We start from the raw sequence: 20110 nt of genomic DNA, 5'->3' as shown, positions 1-20110 counted from the left end.
AGATTGATCCAAATGGATCCAGTTGATACTTGTAGGTAAAATAGTATTTCATTGCATGAATATAACATGATTTTAAAAACAATTTCATACTTATGGACATTTTAGTTGTTTCATTTTCCACTGTTTGCAAATGATAATGTAGACAACATTTCGGAATATATCTTCTTATGTAAATGTTGATACTCAGCTATTTCATTTTGATAAGCTGTTAATAAATTGGCAAATAATTCCCAAACAGTGTATGTGTACAGGTCTGGGACTTTCTTGAAATTAGAAGTAAATCCTATTCTTAATAAATTTATAATAGTTTAATCTTATATATGTTTATAAATTAGGATGACTCTAATATGTGATAGCTTAATTTTTTCTATCATTTTACTAAACTGAAATTTATTTCTATGATAGAGTTGCTGTCAATGTTATTGTTTTATTATTTACCCCAATATTTTGTTTTGGAAATCCTCCGAAGTGCACAGGCCGGTAGGAACAACTGAGTTGCAGTTTTGTCTTTAGGAGAACATTGTGTTAAAGGCCTTCCTGAATTTCTAGCACTGTCACTTGCTCAGTTAATGATTTATCAAATACATAAGAGCAATTAGAAAACTGAGATTTAAAAACAGTGTTATTATCTACAGCTCAAGTAATTTAAATCACTCTCCTAGGAGATGTATTTTGGGAAAAGTCCTAGTGGCAGGCACATGACATGGTAAGGATAACGCTTAGTGTAAGCTGATAACTTCTAATGGGAAATTATATACAGAGCTTTTGAATTGCCTTTCAAATCACTCATCTTTCCAGCATTTATTGTATGCAACAAATGCATAGAGAGTGTTTAGCTAAAACAGGTAGTTTGAAAATATTTTAACATTTTTATCTAAACAAATGTCAGAATTTTTTTTGAAAATGAAAAATGCTAAGTATAATAAAAGTGTATATTTATGCTCTCGGCAGCCAAATGTGCTTTTTAATGGAATTTAAATAAATGGAATTTTTATGACAAAAAAAGCAACAGTAAAAGCAGTGATTATGTTTTTCATAGTTCATTTGCTGTCTTTGCCCTGCAGACCTTGTGTGGAGGAAAATGAGATCCCGAGTGAAGTCTACAATGTCATTGACTCTGAAGAAGGACTCAGAGACCCATTGGTGTTTAATGACCCTTACTGGCCTATGCAATGGGAACTGGTATGATCTTCAGAAATAGATGGTTCTTTGGCAATGTTAAGAAATATTATTTTCGTCATATTTTAATGCAGTAGACAGACACTTTTATGCGCTGCCTGCTTTTATCTATTGGTTTTGCAGAGAAAGACATAGCAAACTTTTGATGAAATGTTACTGCCAGGTTACTAATGAGTACTAATCCTTTTAATTTGATTACATCCTTAGGGTTTGATTTAGTGTACAAAAGATACCAGTAAAAGAAAAAAAAAGACATTTAAATTTGGTGCGTGAAAGCAGACTCATTACATAGAAATATTGTTGCCATTCAGGCTTGAAGTTCTTGTTCTTACATAACAGGAATATATCCTATATTACATCAATAATGAAAGAACTCTTCTTTGTTTTTATGGTTTAAGTAGATGTTAGAACAATGCATAACAAACTTTTTTTTTTTTTTCATGATGCTTAGGGTGTTGGATGTTTTAGGACCATATTGTTCTATCATATATACACAATTGTGATAATAGAAAGGACTGAAAAAAAGCACGCATATTTTTTGAAAGTAAATAAGTAAAAAAAAAAAAAAGTCAGAGTACATACCACTGAAGATTTTAATAAGAAATACTTAGAATGTGAAGATGACTTGTTGAAAATATCAGAGAGGAATTGAAGACCTTCTGTCCATACTTATCTCCTCATAGGTCTGTAAATTATATGGTGTTGTAAAGGGTCTCATGCTATAAATGAGAAAAAGGTTAAGAGCATTTCATCATGTTTATGGACATAATGAAGTGAAAGTGGGCTATTAATGTGATACCTCTATTTTGTATAGATCATTGGTAATTACCAAGCCAAGTATCTGAAAAGAGGAGAAAACCCATGTTGGAAAAAGTCCAGTTTACTCCTCTGTAGTTTCAATTCATCTTTAAAAAGTGAAACATAATTTAGAAAACTTTAATATACATCTATATAGATAGAGATATGATATATATATCATATATATTTGTATATGACTACATTTGACATTTCAAACAAATAAAAATACTCAAGCAGAAAAAAATTGAGTTTTGCTTCATTGCTTGGAAGTGAGATAATCAGTAACAAGTGAGTAGACTGGAACTATTAGGGTCATGAAAGTTAAAGAGAAAAAGAATGAAATTTTTGACAAAGGAGTGAGGAGAAGTATCTAGGTAAAAAGGAGGGCATGAAATGAGGAGAAATGTCTTTAAACTTTCTCTTGTTGGTTGGTTTTTTTGACCTGAAGAAGCAGCAAAAATTAAGATAAATACTGAAGATTACATATATTGATGCTTCATAATTAGTTACCTAGCAAGATACACTTTTATTGTATCAGTAATTAAATGCTAAGCTCCTGTATATTGAAGTCAAGAATTGTAGAAGAACACAATAGGGAAAGGAAATAGAGGCCAAGTGATGTTGGAAAGACAAGAAGAATTGAGTAACAGTCAATAAAATGACAAGGATTAGCAATGGAGAAAAATCTTAGAAGACTTTTAAGCAATAAGCCCTCTTAAAAGCAGAGGATAGAGATTGTGAAAGGTAGAAGGTGGAAGTAGAAGGAAAATGCTATACTGTTTTCTAGGGTATAAGTTGATAAACTTTTTCCTGCAGATAACCAGATAATAAATATTTCAGGCTTTCTGGAGCATATAAACCTCTGTGGCACAATTTTGTTGTTGTTGTTCCAGTCCTTTAAAAAAATGTAAAAACCTTAGCTTTGCACCGTACAAAACCAGGGTATCAGCTGGATTTCACTTGCAGGCCATAATTTACTGATGCTGCAGAGAATGAGGGAAAAGGGGGAGTAAAAAAATAATAATCATCATTCAGATCTAGCTATCCCTTAGCATCCAAATTTGATGTTATACTATGCACACATTACACAAACACAACTCAGCAATGAAAGATCAACCAGGTCATATTACCATCAATAGCTTTCTAAAATATTACTGTATTCCTTACAGCACTATTCTAGAGGTATGTCTGTCTGTATGGAAGAGATTCCTTGTAATACCTCATAGTATTAAGGCCAGCCATAATACAAAATTGTAAAGACAGATTTGAAGTTTCCAACTAGATGTTCTGTCTAAAACATATTCCTAACAGTAGACCTATGCTATGTTATAGAATCCATTCTCTGTTGAGAATACCAAAATTATTTATTGAAGGATTGATGGGCACAGCTGGGTTGTGCTGCCCTAATGGAGAAAGGTGAGATCTTACACTGGTTACCATCCATTAAGTGGTCTCCCTTAGTTACCACTGTCATTCTCCTTTCTCAGGACACAACCTAGTATCCTGAAACAGGAGTTTATTCTTATCTGTATTTTTGTGCCCATCTATTTCCTCCTCAACCAAAAACATGGTAGTCAACGTGGTAAAGTGTTCCATCATGATTTCTTGGGTAAGTGGCCTAGAGGAAAAGAGTGAAAGCTAAAAAGATTATAATTTTTTATTATATTGGTTAGACAAAAATAACATAACCCATTTTAACTGGTGCTCAAAGCTCAATATACATTGACTAGAAAGTTTGCAACAATATAGTTTTCAAAATGATAACATTGGGGAGGGTATGTGTGGTGGTGAGCACTGTGTGTTGTATAAGACTGATGAATCACAGACCTGTGCCCCTGAAACAAATACTACATTATATGTTAATAATAATTTAAAAAAAAGAATTAAATTTCCTAGCCAAAAAAAAGTAAAGCTTATCTACTTTAATTTTTTTCTCCTCTAATTTTTGATTCAGAAGTTAATTTTGTGCATCTGCACACACTTATTTTACTTATCAAACAATGGGGAAAATGATATAAAACTGAGTTGACAGCATGAACTTTCATCAGTGAAAAAGGTATCAGGATACTTAGATACTCGGGGATCAGTATCTGAGCCAGGGATCCTATCCTGATCTCTATGCCTCTGTAGACTGCCACAGCATAGGCCAGAGGGCCAGAGTAAGGATGATGCCAAGAGAGATTCAGCCTATGAATTTAAAAAGAAAAGGAAATGTTAGATCATTTTAACATGGTTTCAGATTAAAAAAAAGAAAACTTTTTTAAAAGAAAATTTTTAAAATGTTTCTATGAGTGGGTATATTAGGAGGACTATAGGCAAATGGAGATTCTGTCCTAGGTCTAGACTATGCTGTCTAGACTGTGACTATCATGAACATTTTAATCTTCTGAAAATTTGTTTTCTTATTTGTAAGATGGGCATAATAGTACATATTCCACAGGATTTTTTTTAGAATTAAATGGGATCATGGACACAAAATATGTACCATGGTATTTAGCATGTGGTGGGCATTCAATGAACAACTTGGCAGCTAACCAGATTCCTTTCCTACCTATAATGGGTCAAACATCCATTATATAGTAAGTAAACTATGCTGAATGCTCATTTCTCAACAATGTTAGATGACTAGAGCAGTACTAGAACAGGTTATTAATAACCCTTGCACTATAATATAATAGGATTAATATTTATCTTAGTGGTCTCTGAACAATGGCCTACCCCACAAAGAGTACATAGCAGATCCACCGGGATGCAGGGAAAAAAATATGAAAATTTCCATTTATAGTTGTTTAATCTTTTCTTTTTAGTTTTTCTGACTATATTATGATCCATAAGTATGTTAGCATATTAATATATGTTTTCATTTTTAAATGATTATATATACATATAGCATGGGTGTATTTGCAAATGTTTTTAAATGGTTAGACTCATGAATACAGTATCTGAAAGCACCTCAACAAATACTCATCAAGTGAATGTCATAATGTTTTTACTGAGTGTCTTTTATATGAATAGGACTAGGCATTAAATCTGAAGATGTCAGCTATAGATTTTTACTTTAAAAAAATCTTAGAGTCTAAAAGAGGTGATAGCATATACTAATAAATATCATTAGACAGAAAGCCATTCCGTTAAGAAGACAAAGTTAAAGAAGTTACTTCTATCGGAAGTAACTTGTGTGAGATAATATTGTGTGATAATCTTGTGTGAGATAATATTTGAACTGGGACTAAATGTGGGAATGCTATAAACAGAAGCATGAAGATGGAAAAAATGTTTTTGTCCAGAGGAAGTGTCTTGGATACTTGAAGTCCAGACTTTATTCCATGCCAATAGAATTTTTTAAAAGCCTTTTGATTAACAGATAACTTTCTTCAATATAATAGTAATCATTGCATTGGGTGACCACAGCTTATGAATAGGTGAAATGAATGGCAGCAATGTTACAAGGGACTTGAGGAAGGAACCAAGAGTTATAGTTATAAAGTACCTGCACTTCTGTGAAATAGTAGAGTATTATTTGAAAGTAGAAAAGTAGACTTTGGGGCCCAGGTGGCTCAATTGGTTAAATGTCTGATTTTGGCTTGGGTCATGATCTCTGGGTCCTGGGATTGAGCCCCACATTGGTCTCCCTGTTCAGCAGGGAGTCTGCTTCCCCCTTCCTCCTTGTCCCTCCCCCTGCTCACACTCTCTTTCAAATGAAAATCTTAAAAGGGAAAAAAAAAGAATTTTTGAGCTGAATATTTGAGTTTGAATGCCAGTGATTTATTATTTTATTTATTCATTTATGAAACATTTGTTTGTCAAATACTGTGGTCAGGCCTGATACTGTATACAAAATACAAATATGAATTACATGCTATTCTTATTTTCAAAAAGTTCATATTCAGTGAAAGAGCTGTGTAAATGTACTCATTGCATATTATAAATGCATAGCAAAGAAGTGAATAAAAGAAAAACCAGGGGTGCCTGGGTGACTCGGTAGGTTAAGCGTTGGCCTTTGGCTCAAGTCATAATCCCAGGGTTCTGGGATTGAGCCCCATGTTGGTCTCTCTGCTCAGCAGGAAGCCTACTTCTCCCTCTCCCTCTGCAGGCCACTCCCCCTGCTTGCGTCCGCTATCTGATTCTGTAAAATGAATAAATGAAAATCATAAAAAGAAAAAAGAAAGAAAAACCAATAGTGATGACACTCAGGAAAGAATATTTGGAAAGTCTTCACTGAGTCAATATATAAATAAGCCCTATTCCAAAAGACCATGTATGCCAAAATAAGGCATTTGTTCTTTGTCTTGTAGCTCATGGAGCTAAAAGGCTTATGAGAAGGAAGTGGCCCAATAACCTTTGTCTTGTAGAAAGTTGACTGAGGTAGCAGGTTGAGTTCAGATTAAAGGGGATCAAGATGGGAGGCAGAAGATAACTGTTTGGGGGAGACCTCTAGTTCAGGAAAATGAAGAAACTTGGACCTAGGAGGTAAAGTGGAAGGTATATAGACAAAAATGCAAAACCAAGCCATATTTAGGAGGAAGATATTGATGAAAATCTTAAGTAAATCTGGATATTAGAATTAAGAAGGACCTGTCCAGAACGATTTCAGATTGGTTTGGTGACATGGAGGGTGATTGTATTAAGTGTACTAGAGCTGCCATAACAAAATACCACAGATTAGGTGGCTTAAACAAGAGAAATTTATTTCCTCACAGTTCTGAAGACTGGGAGTCCCAAGATCAAGGTTCCAGCAAGTTTAGTTTCTCCTGAGGCCTTTTGTTTTCGGCTTGCAGACAGCTGCTTCTCATTAGGTTCTCACCAGGCCTTTCCTCTGTGCATGTGCATCCTTGTGCCAGTCCTGTTGGGCTGGGTTTTATAAAGATCTAAGAAAGTGTATACAATATTGTTTGTTTAGGTCCCCACCCTTATGAGCTCATTTAGGGTTAGCTACATCTTGAAAAGCCCTATCTTCAATATAATCATAATTTGGGCAAGGACTTTAAATTCTGAATTTTAGAGGAACACAATTATTCAATAACAGGGTAGATTCCGTGGTATGGTTAAAGTATCCAATTATGTCTTTGACGGAATGACCAAGATCTGTCTGTGGAATGCTTACACTGAGATGGGGAAAAAAAAGGGATAAAATATTTTATAATTATAATGGGATCATTATCCATGTTTTAATAATGAGTAAATTGAGACTCGTGGATTAATGATAATATGTAGGCACTTAAAAATCAGGTCATGATCTCAGGATCCTGGGATCAAGTCCCGTATCGGGCTCTCTGCTCAGCGGGGAGCTTGCTTCCCTCTCTCTCTCTCTCTCCGCCTGCCTCTCTGCCTACTGTGATCTCGCTCTGTCAAATAAATAAATAAAATCTTTAAAAAAAATATGTAAGAAAATGAGTTATGTTATGGGTACAATGTTATAATTATAAATATGTATATATAACAAATGTTTAAAATATAGCAAATGTGCATTTATGTTACAAATATGTAACTATAACATGTTGCCCACAATTTAACTCATTATCATCCATATTTAATTGCCTATGTGTTATCTTCAAGCCTGTGAGTCTCAATATGAAATAAATATGTAATTATAACACTTAACATTATATGTATGCAACTGTATATGTATTTAGAGGTGTATTACTAAATGTATATATAGTTATTGATTGAGATTGCCTAGGAAAATGTGATATATTCGGTGGAAAGGAAGGGGAAATTATAATATTTCTAGATGAAAAAAAGTGCATTAATCTGAAGACATTGTGTAGGTTAGGATGTGAGACAAGAGAGAGATATGGACATGTGCTTGCAGAAATTCAGTAATGAAAGCTGAACAGGGACTGGCATGGTGCATGGAGAGAAGGACAGAATAGATCAGATTTATTTACTCAAGAAATACTTATTAACTGCCTAGTAGAGGCTAGACAATGTGCTTGACCTTGGAGAATCAATAATGAACAAGAAGATGTCTCTGTTTTCTTAAAGCTGATAATCCTAGCAAGAAATAATATAACCCAGCAAATTATTAGTGGTATAATATAACTGTAATAACCATGTACTTGATAGCAAATGATGGGAGTTCTAAACCTCGTGTTGGGTGTATGAGAATTTTTTTTTCCAAAGAAAAAGGCATGTCAATTGCAAACAAAGGTGAATATGACTTAACTTGACAAAGAAGTTGCCAGGATAGGAGGAGTGCCTGCTTTAGGCAGGGAGACACTAGCACAAACAGCAAGAGGATTCTATGTCATGGAGGAAACAAAACAGCTGTCAGTATGACCAAAGTATAGGCTGTAAAAGGAAGAAGAGTTTGAAAAGTCAAAGAAGAAGGAATGTCTTGGTAGAGATGAGGAAAACCACAAGAGTGTGCTTATAGGATAATTCTAGCATAAAGGAGAATATGTTTGACTGTGGAAAGTGTTCTCAGAAAACAATAAAAGATTACCGTGCATCCTATGAATGAGCAACAAAGATGCTGTTATTCTTCAGGAGAACAATTCCAGAAGACTGTTGGAAATAGAAGCCACACTGCAATGGATTTTGATGTGAGCAGATGTTGAAGAGGTGGAGACACTGAACAGAGAACTTTTGTAGAAGTTAATCTAATCCATTTATTATTGACTTATTAGAATATTGGGATGGCTTTTGGAATTCAAGACACTTGAAGATTTGAGAGTTGGTGATTAGTATAAACAATGGGAACAAGAATACAATGGAATTATATCTTTAAGGTGCTGAAAGAAAATTACTCACAGCACAGAATTTTATCCCAAGGGGGTGAGAGGGTCCCTTAGGAATGAAGGTGAAAGAATTTATTTCAAGCAAAAACTGGAAGCCTTCATCATGAGCAGATTCTACTATAGAAAATACTGAGGGATGCCCTTGGGCAAAAAAGAAAATAATCTCAGAGGAAAATTTATAAAAGTTTTCTGAAGCACAGGATGAGATTATTTTTCTCTCAAGTGGATTTGCCTTTGCTTTTTTTCATACAGAGAAATTAGAAACACGGAATCACTTAATCACTTAACCCAAGCCCCAGTTTTAGTATATGTGCTGCCAAAGTGAGCACAACCCAAACCCCAATATCAAGATGATTTATAGTTGGAAATCAAACAAAAAAAAAAAGGAAAGAAAGGAAAGGAAAGTGGAAAGGGAAAGAAAAGAAAAAGAAAAGAAAAAAGGAAGGAAAAAGAAAAGAGAAAGTTGAATATCAGTCACTGAGAGAGCTACTTGTAGTTCACCTTGACTCTTAACATGAGCTGCCCATCTACTTAGACTTTGAGCTCAATTTTTGGGAACGGCAGCTCTCCCTAGGAGAAAGGTGGCTTTAATTACCGAACTTACCTGTCTAGGTTTCAGCTTCTCCTAGATCTTGGCCTTCAATCCCTTGTTGGATTTCTGTTACATTAAAATACTTGAATATCTAGTTTTTCTTATATTTATTTACTTTTTCCGTGTCTTTAGTAGGAGTATTAGAAGGAATTATTTAATCTATTATTACTATAAATAGATGTTTGAAGTTTATTCTATATAAATAAACCAAGTATAAATTGTTTTAACACCTTCACATAAAAGAAGTGATGTCATCACACTAAAGTTGGGAATCTGTACTTCTGCCAGAACTGCTCAATATATAGCCTGAACAGGGAGCCATTTGTTTTCAAAGGTAAAGCAAAATTCTGTCTTACCTAATGGTCAGAGTTTTCTTTCTATTGGATTTTCAGCTTCTAAATAAGTTATTGTTGGGGTGCCTGGGTTCCTCAGTGGGTTAAAGCCTCTGCCTTCGGCCCAGGTCATGATCTCAGGGTCCTGGGATTGAGCCCCACATCGGGCTCTCTGCTGGGCAGGGAGCTTGCCTTCCCCTCTCTCTCTGCTGGCCTCTCTGCCTACTTGTGATCTCTGTCTGTCAAATAAATAAATAAAATACTTAAAAAAAAATCTTTAAGTTGTTAAGATAACAGAAAAAGAACACATATTGAAGAGAGGATACACATGAATAGTCATGAAATATCAACATTTTTATCAGCTCCATAAGGTAAAGTACTGCTATAATGGAAATATTTCTATTGATTTTTTTTCTAATTAAAAAGTAAATACTTGGATAGCCAAAACAGAAAGAATAAAATAATTTCCTATAATCTTACATTAATATATAATCACAATATACATTTTGTTACATATCATTTTAGATATTGTTTTATGCCTACATTATATACTATAACCATAGTATATCTGCTTAAACATGCTTAAAATTTCCAAATAAAAATGTAACCATTCTATAAAGACTCTTCAATACTTATTTTATTTTTCTTAGTATAGCTTAGCTGTTTTTTTTTTAATCTCAGTTAATTTGGATCTAACATGTCTCTTGGTGTTTGAACAGTTATTTTTGATGTTCTTCAAGTAGTTTTTATTTTACTATTTTACAAGCATTGCTCTGATGTGGATGGATTGTCCTAGTATAGTGAGTTGACTTTGTGGTGTGTAGTGTCACATAGAAAATACTCCAGTAAGTGAGATCCATCAGTAGATGAGTCAGGGATCCAGGGATGCAGACTTTACTCTGAAATTTTGGAAGACTCTATGACCCATGTAAAGCCGGTGGTAGAAAACTGGGGCTCACTGTCCTGTAACCTCTAGCTGAGTTCCCAAATTCATCTGATTTTTTTTTTTTTTTTTTTTTTTTTTTTTTTTTTTTTTTTTTTTACCAGCGCCTTCTCTTCTCTAATTCCTGTTGGTGGGGATTGTCCAAAATAGTTAAAAGTGTAGTTGCCCATAGGGAGGAAAGAGGGAAATAATGATGGTTACTGTGTTAGAGAAATTCATGGTTCCACCTAGTCCTTTTTTCCCCCTTCCTTTTGAATATATTGAGATGGTCTAAAGTTATCTGAGATGTTGCAAACCACTCTCTCCCTTTCTACTCACCCAAACGCCTTTGTTGAAAAACACCATGGTAAAAGGCAAACTTCACTTAGTACATACTGTCCACCAGATGTTATAGAAAAATAAATAAATAAAATAATAATAATAATAATAATAATAAGAAGAAGAAGAAGAAGAAGCAGCAGTAGCCAGGCCTTCTGGGAGGTGGACTAATTCTAAGGGCTCTCTTTGCTTTATGTCCTTCTGTGAAGAACTTGGGGATTTCCTGAGTCCTGTTGGACTTAACCACTTAGTTTATAGGCTAAGCTCTTCTCCTTTGCTAATGTTGAATAACAGCTAATCAACACCAATCAATCTTTCCTTTAATCTAGGTCATTCTCCTTCACAACTTCTAGAAAAAATATTAATGTTTCTCGACCATTGATGACTTCTGCATTTCAGCAATGCTACTTTTTTTAAAAAATTGCTTTTCTGTTTTTTTTTAATGTCTCTGAGATTTTATATGGAATGTGTAGACTGAAGTCATTATTAAAATGGGACATTATTCCTTCAAGTTTAATGGTGAGAAAGAAGATAAAGATGTCTAATGTCCCTGTTAGGAATGGACTGGCTTTATAGAATTTTATCAGTGGAGGCCTCTGACTTCTGTTCATGCCAAAGGAATGTGAGACTAGTGGGCTTGTGTAAGGAGTGAGATACTAGGGATCCAGTATGTACACACACACACAAAGATAGTCTACATATAGTCTTTATATTGCATACAATTTTTTCTATAACATATTTAGTAGTTGACTTACCCTATTGATAGAATTGTGATGTTATAAGGTCTTTTTTCTTTTTGCATATTAAATATTTATTGATATATTCAAAATAAGTTCATCTTTGTCATCCAAGAAGAAGCAAATAATGTTATAATTAATTAAAGAGCTGACTTTCTGAGCTGGTTACCTTACAGTTCCTCACCTATGTGTGGGTACAGTTTGAGTGGCTACTGGCTGAAGGAGAGTTTGAGTTGCCACTCCTGAAGGAGACAAGAAAGGAGTTATGTGGGCAGCCAAATGAATTTGTCCTGTGTATCCTATCCAGCCAAGAGCTATGTGGTGCCAAATTCTAGTCCTCAGGTTGATGTCATCTTATGAGTTTCTCCATGCAGGTATTTTTATGTCTTCCTGTGATCTTATGCAACTTCTTCACAGATCTTTAATTATGTGGATATTTGTATGTATATAATAATTCTTTTCTGTGCCCAACAAGATCTTGGAATAATTTATTTAAAAAAAACTATCTGGGGTCATTAATTAAGTTATTTCTGAGATCAGTAGTTTTTCGAGCTTAGTAGAGGCTGTGCCTCACTATTTAGATCACCTTTCCTGGGTTGTTACACCCATAACCCAGCCACTAGCAGTGTTGGCTACAAATTTATCATAGTTCCCACCCCACTCTCCTAGCCTCCCATGTGCACCCTGAGAATCACCCTTGACTGATGGTACCATTCTAGTCAGAGAAGTTGTGACACTTCTCTCCCACCCTTGCTCTTTCATGGATGGCAGGTAGAGTATGTCTGGCTGATAAAGGTGTTACAAGAGTCTAGCTTTCTTGCCTCAAGAGGGGACAATACTGTGGTGAGATTTATATTCTTGATCTCTTGTAATCTCCATGGATCAGGCCTTGACTAGACTTTCCTGAGACTGCATTCTTGATCAAGTCTTCCTCATGCTGTATCACTTCTACTCTTTTAGGTATTCTTGGAGAGATCTTTCTCAACAAAGCATCTGAAACCCTGGATTGGACTCTGTTTCTAGGGAAACTGAATTAAGATGTACTAAAAGTGGTCTTGGGAACAGACTCCAAGAATGGGATCCTGAAATTAAAAACTTGGGGCCAATTTGCAATAAATACCTTTTTGCTGGTGGTAGGGGGAGTTTGCATGGTTTTGGCATGCAGCCACAGTGTAATTGCTAATGCTGTCACTGACGCCAACAGAAGTAAGATACAGGCAGAAGGAGATACACTGGCTTGTGCAATATTTCTGGCCTTTGAGAGGTATAAGAGAAGTATAAATTATAAAGACTGTGGAATTGAGAAGCTATTTCTGAATGTCATTGGTGCTTTGAGGAGATAAAATAACAAGTCCAGGACAATCAGTCATCAATTTAAAGCCAAGTGTGATAGTCAGAGGGCTTCTTAAGCAGCTTTTAAAGAGACCTTCAGATCTTGTAGCTGGAGAACAGACAGAACTTAAGATCAGGCATAACACTTAATTATAAAAGTCACAGGCCTCAAGAGAAAGCTTAATTCTTGGCCTAGAAAGTCTTTTATGCTAAAGCCAGAGCCTGAAAGGTAAAGAAAGTGACACAGACATTTGGTAGTGTTATATGGCTATATATACTTGTAGACCTTATACTTCTGTATTATCCCGAATCTTAGACTTACACAAGTGGTCCAGCCCCCTTGGTTGAAAGATAAAGCCTTTCCTGCCTCTTGGTTGAAGACTGTGCAGAATCCTCAAATGAGGCAGATGACTTACAAAATAATTTTAACCCCTTCTGAATCTTCCCCCTTCTCCCCTCTTGGTCACATAGCAAAAGACTAAGATCATATACCAGCATAACCCAACCGGTAAATTACTGAGCCTACCAAGGGAAGGATAGATTATGTGCCAAGAGAGTTGGCACATAGCCAACAGAATAACCAACAACTATAACAGTAACTAGAAAAGTATTCCAGGGAGTGGGTTCTGAAGGTGTTGGATCAGAATAGGGGGTGGAATGTAAAGCTGAATAAGGGAAACTCTGTTAATATGGGGGCACCCTTCTGTGATACAGAAGTTAACACTCTGGAAATGGTTCTAATATAAGAAGTTTCCTGGAAACTTCTTGGAAGCTTGAATATTTACATATTGGAAGCTTACATTTAATGTGGTACAGATGCCAGTTTGCTGTAGCCAGTTGGTGGAAATGACAAAAGAATCAGAAAACTGGGCTTTCTAAAAGAATTTACTATATGCATCCTGAGAACCCATCTGCTGATTTGTTTCTTGGAAAGGCCTAGCTTACAGTCCATTTATGAAGCAGGTACCAGCATTATTCTAGAAGTTTATAGTAACTATATTTCAAGGTTGAAGTGGGTTGTAAGAAAAAATATTGTAGCAAAATTTGGCTCTGAAGATGATTGATTGATAGATATAAATAGATAGCATTATTCTATAATTTGACTGTATATTCAATCTATTAAAAATATATTCTATATACTCAATATATATAATAGTGCTATCTAGCTACATATTATCTATCTAAAATCAGATAAGTTTATCTAAAATTAGATAAAATAGAGCACCTGGGTGATTCAGTTGGTTAAGCTGCTGCCTTCCATTCAGGTCATGATCCCAAGGTCCTGGGATTGAGTCCTACATTGTGCTCACTACTCAGTGGGGAGCCTGCTTCTCCCTCTCCCTCTGCCCCTCCCCCTGTTCATGTGAGCACTCCCTCTCTCTTTCATTCATTCTCAAATAAATAAATAAAATCTTTACAAAATAAAAATAAATAAAATTGGATAAGATCAAGAATGAATATGCAGAAGGCTGAGATGAGCCACCCCAATGGAAAGTTATGATCCTTTGCCAAATTTCCAGACTTACACAGTTATTAGACCCAGAGTTCATCAACTTAAAGGGAAGTCAGGTTCCCTTCCATAATGAAGGCCCTTTTTTTTAAAATTTTTTATTTTATATAAACATATAATATATTTTTACCCTCAGGGGTACAGGTCTGTGAATCGCCAGGTTTACACACTTCACAGCACTCACCAAAGCACATACCCTCCCTGATGTCCATAACCTCACCCCCCTTCTCCCAACCCCCCTCCCCCCAGCAACCCTCAGTTTGTTTTGTGAAATTAAGAGTCACCTATGGTTTGTCTCCCTCCCAATCCCATCTTGTTTCATTGATTCTTCTCCTACCCACTTAAGCCCCCATGTTGCATCACCACTTCCTCACATCAGGGAGATCATATGATAGTTGTCTTTCTCCGCTTTACTTATTTCACTTAGCATGATACGCTCTAGTTCCATCCACGTCGTTGCAAATGGCAAGATTTCTTTTCTTTTGATGGCTGCATAGTATTCCATTGTGTATATATACCACATCTTTATCCATTCATCTGTTGATGGACATCTAGGTTCTTTCCATAGTTTGGCTATTGTGGACATTGCTGCTATAAACATTCGGGTGCACGTGCCCCTTCGGATCACTACGTTTGTATCTTTAGGGTAAATACCCAGTAGTGCAATTGCTGGGTCATAGGGCAGTTCTATTTTCAACATTTTGAGGAACCTCCATGCTGTTTTTCAGAGTGGTTGCACCAGCTTGCATTCCCACCAACAGTGTAGGAGGGTTCCCCTTTCTCTGCATCCTTGCCAGCATCTGTCATTTCCTGACTTGTTAATTTTAGCCATTCTGACTGGTGTGAGGTGATATCTCATTGCGGTTTTGATTTGTATTTCCTTGATGCCGAGTGATATGGAGCACTTTTTTATGTGTCTGTTGGCCATCTGGATGTCTTCTTTGCAGAAATGTCTGTTCATGTCCTCTGCCCATTTCTTGATTGGATTATTTGTTCTTTGGGTGTTGAGTTTGCTAAGTTCTTTATAGATTTTGGACACTAGCCCTTTATCTGATATGTCATTTGCAAATATCTTCTCCCATGCTGTCAGTTGTCTTTTGGTTTTGTTAACTCTTTCCTTTGCTGTGCAAAAACTTTTGATCTTGATGAAATCCCAATAGTTCATTTTTGTCCTTGCTTCCCTTGCCTTTGGTGATGTTCCTAGGAAGATGTTGCTGCGTCTGAGGTCAAAGAGGTTGCTGCTTGTGTTCTCCTCAAGGATTTTGATGGATTCCTTTCTTACATTGAGGTCCTTCATCCATTTTGAGTCTATTTTCGTGTGTGGTATAAGGAAATGGTCCAATTTCATTTTTCTGCATATGGCTGTTCAATTTTCCCAACACCATTTATTGAAGAGGCTGTCTTTTTTTCCATTGGACATTCTTTCCTGCTTTGTCGAAAATTAGTTGACCATAGAGTTGAGGGTCTATTTCTGGGCTCTCTATTCTGTTCCATTGATCTATGTGTCTGTTTTTGTGCCAGTACCATGCTGTCTTGATGATGACAGCTTTGTAATAGAGCTTGAAGTCCGGAATTGTGATGCCACCAACTTTGGCTTTCTTTTTCAATATTCCTTTGGCTATTCGAGATCTTTTCTGGTCCCATATAAATTTTAGGATTATCTGTTCCATTTCTTTGAAAAAGATGGATGGTACTTTGATAGGAATTGCATTAAATGTGTAGATTGCTTTAGGTAGCATAGACATTTTCACAATATTTATTCTTCCAATCCAGGAGCATGGAACATTTTTCTAATTTTTTTCATGAGTACTTTATTGTTTTCTGAGTATAGATTCTGTGCCTCTTTGGTTAGGCTTATTCTTAGGTATCTTATGGTTTTGGGTGTAATTGTAATGGGATTGACTCCTTAATTTCTCTTTCTTCTGTCTTGCTGTTGGTGTAGAGAAATGCAACTGATTTCTGTGCATTGATTTTATATCCTGACACTTTACTGAATTCCTGTACAAGTTATAGCAGTTTTGGAGTGGAGTCTTTTGGGTTTTCCACATATAGTATCATATCATCTGTGAAGAGTGATAGTTTGACTTCTTCTTTGCCAATTTGGATGCCTTTGATTTCCTTTTGTTGTCTGATTGCTGAGGCTAGGACTTCTAGTACTATCTTGAATAGCAGTGGTGATAATGGACATCCCTGCCGTGTTCCTGACCTTAGCGGAAAAGCTTTCAGTTTTTCTCCATTGAGAATGATATTTGCGCTGGGTTTTTCATAAATGGCTTTGATAATATTGAGGTATTGCCCTCTATCCCTACACTTTGAAGAGTTTTGATCAGGAAGGGATGCTGTACTTTTTCAAATGCTTTTCCAGCATCTATGGAGAGTATCATATGGTTCTTGTTCTTTCTTTTATTGATGTGTTGTATCACATTGATTGATTTGCAGATGTTGAACCAACCTTGCAGCCCTGGAATAAATCCCACTTGGTTGTGGTGAATAATCCTTTTAATGTATTGTTGAATCCTATTAGCTAGTATTTTGGAGAGAATTTTCACACCCGTGTTCATCAAAGATATTGATCTATAGCTCTCTTTTTTGATGGGATCCTTGTCTGGTTTTGGGATCAAGATGATGCTGGCCTTGTAAAATGAGTTTGGAAGTTTTCCTTCCATTTCTATTTGTTGGAACAGTTTCAGGAGAATAGGAATTAGTTCTTCTTTAAATGTTTGGTAGAATTCCCCTGGGAAGCCGTCTGGCCCTGGGCTTTTGTTTGTTTGGAGATTTTTAATGACTGTTTCAATCTCCTTAATGGTTATGGGTCTGTTCAGGCATTCTATTTCTTCCTGGTTCAGTTGTGGTGGTTTATATGTTTCTAGGAATGCATCCATTTCTTCCAGATTGTCAAATTTGTTGGCGTAGAGTTGCTCATAGTATGTTCTTATAATTGTTTGTATTTCTTTGGTGCTAGTTGTGATCTCTCCTCTTTCATTCATGATTTTATTTATTTGGGTCCTTTCTCTTTTCTTTTTGATAAGTCTGGCCAGGGGTTTATAGATCTTATTAATTCTGTCAAAGAACCAGCTCCTAGTTTCGTTGATTTGTTCTATTTTTTTGTTGTTGTTGTTTCTATTTCATTGATTTCTGCTCTGATCTTTATGATTTCTCTTCTCCTGCTGTGTTTAGGGTTTCTTTCTTGTTCTTTCTCCAGCTCCTTTAGGTGTAGAGTTAGGTTGTGTACCTGAGACCTTTCTTGTTTCTTGAGAAAGGCTTGTACCGCTATATATTTTCCTCTCAGGACTGCCTTTGTTGTGTCCCACAGATTTTGAACCGTTGTGTTTTCATTATCATTTGTTTCCATAATTTTTTTCAATTCTTTAATTTCCTGGTTGACCCATTCATTCTTTAGAAGGATGCTGTTTAGTCTCCATGTATTTAGGTTCTTTCCAAACTTCCTCTTGTGGTTGAGTTCTAGCTTCAGAGCACTGTGGTCTGAAAATATGCATGGAATGATCCCAATCTTTTGATACTGGTTGAGTCCTGATTTAGGACCGAGGATGTGATCTATTCTGGAGAATGTTCCATGTGCACTAGAGAAGAATGTGTATTCTGTTGCTTTGGGATGAAATGTTCTGAATATATCTGTGATGTCAATCTGGTCCAGTGTGTCGTTTAAGGCCTTTATTTCCTTGTTAATCTTTTGCTTGGATGATCTGTCCATTTCAGTGAGGGGAGTGTTAAAGTCCTCTACGATTATTGTATTATTATTGATGTGTTTCTTTGATTTTGTTATTAATTGTTTTATATAGTTGGCTGCTCCCACGTTGGGGGCATAGACATTTAAAATTGTTAGGTCTTTTTGTTGGACAGACCCTTTGAGTATGATATAGTGTGCTTCCTCATCTCTTATTATAGTCTTTGGCTTAAAATCTAATTGATCTGATATAAGGATTGCCACTCCTGCTTTCTTCTGATGTCCATTAGCATGGTAAATTCTTTTCCACCCCCTCACTTTAAATCGGGAGGTGTCTTCGGGCTTAAAGTCTGTTTTTTGTAGGCAACATATAGATAGGTTTTTTTTTTTTAATCCATTCTGATACCCTGTGTCTTTTGATTGTGGCATTTAGCCCATTAATATTCAGGGTAACTATTGAGAGATATGAATTTAGTGCCATTGTATTGCCTGTATGGTGACTGTTACTGTCTCTGTTCCTTTCTGATCTACCACTTGTAGGCTCTCTCTTTGCTTAGAGGACCCCTTTCAATATTTCCTGTAGAGCTGGTTTGGTGTTTGCAAATTCTTTGTTTTTGTTTGTCCTTGAAGCTTTTAATCTCTCCTTCTATTTTCAATGATAGCCTAGCTGGATATAGTATTCTTGGCTGCATGTTTTTCTCCTTTAGTGCTCTGAAAATATCATGCCAGCTCTTTCTGGCCTGCCAGGTCTCTGCGGATAAGTCAGCTGCCAATCTAATATTTTTACCATTGTATGTTACAGACTTCTTTTCCCGGGATGCTTTCAGGTTTTTGTCTTTGTCACTAAGGCTTGTAAATTTTACTATTAGGTGACGGGGTGTGGGCCTATTCTTATTGATTTTGAGGGGCGTTCTCTGAACCTCCTGAATTTTGATGCTCATTCCCTTTGCCATATTGGGGAAATTCTCCCCAATAATTCTCTCCAGTATACCTTCTTCTCCCCTCTCTCTTTCTTCTTCTTCTGGAATCCCAATTATTCTAATGTTGTTTCGTCTTATGGTGTCACTTATCTCTCGAATTCTCCCCTCGTGGTCCAGTAGCTGTTTGTCCCTCTTTTGCTCAGCTTCTTTATTCTCTGTCATTTGGTCGTCTATATCACTAATTCTTTCTTCTGCCTCATTTATCCTAGCAGTGAGAGCCTCCATTTTTGATTGCACCTCATTAATAGCTTTTTTTATTTCAACTTGGTTTGATTTTAGGTCTTTTATTTCTCCAGAAAGGGCTTTTATATCTCCCGAGAGGGTTTCTCTAATATCTTCCTTGCCTTTTTCGAGCCTGGCTAGAACCTTGAGAATTGTCATTCTGAACTCTAGATCTGACATATTACCAATGTCTGTATTGATTAGGTCCCTAGCCTTCGGTACTGCCTCTTGTTCTTTTTTTTTGTGGTGAATTTTTCCACCTTGTCATTTTGTCTAGATAAGAGTATATGAAAGAGTGGGCGCCTGGGTGGCTCAGTGGGTTAAGCCGCTGCCTTTGGATCAGGTCATGATCTCAGGGTCCTGGGATCGAGTCCCACATCGGGCCCTCCGCTCAGCGGGGGGCCTGCTTCCCTTCCTCTCTCTCTGCCTGCCTCTCTGCCTACTTGTGATCTCTCTCTGTCAAATAAATAAATAAAATCTTTAAAAAAAAAAGAGCATGTAAAATACTAAAACGGTGGCAACAACCCCAGGAAAATATGCTTTAACCAAATCAGAAGAGATCCCAAATCGTGAGGGGGGAGAAAGGGGATAAAAAGAGGTTCAGAAAGATAGAAAAAACAAAACAAAACAAAAAACAAAACAAAACAAAACAAAAGAAAAAAATTTAAAAAAAGAAAATGAATAAAGAAAAGTATAAAAAAGAAAATATATATATATTAAGTAAACTAGTTAAAAAACGTTA

At 36.0% G+C, this 20110-nt stretch overlaps 1 long non-coding RNA gene across 3 annotated transcripts in view; it reads left to right on the top strand.

Moving 5' to 3' along the window:
• Positions 1-20110, top strand: part of LOC116588206 — a 932011-nt gene that overhangs the window by 437340 nt on the left and 474561 nt on the right. For all 3 annotated transcript variants that reach the window (XR_004284841.1, XR_004284840.1, XR_004284842.1), the window contains one exon: positions 1065-1182. This is a non-coding gene — a long non-coding RNA (uncharacterized LOC116588206). The remainder of the gene's footprint in view (positions 1-1064; positions 1183-20110) is intronic.

The sequence above is a fragment of the Mustela erminea genome, chromosome 4 (assembly GCF_009829155.1).
Source record: "Mustela erminea isolate mMusErm1 chromosome 4, mMusErm1.Pri, whole genome shotgun sequence".
NCBI lineage: Eukaryota > Metazoa > Chordata > Mammalia > Carnivora > Mustelidae > Mustela > Mustela erminea.
The sequence above is the reverse complement of the archived record's forward strand: the minus strand, read 5'-3'. Positions and strand labels throughout refer to the sequence as shown.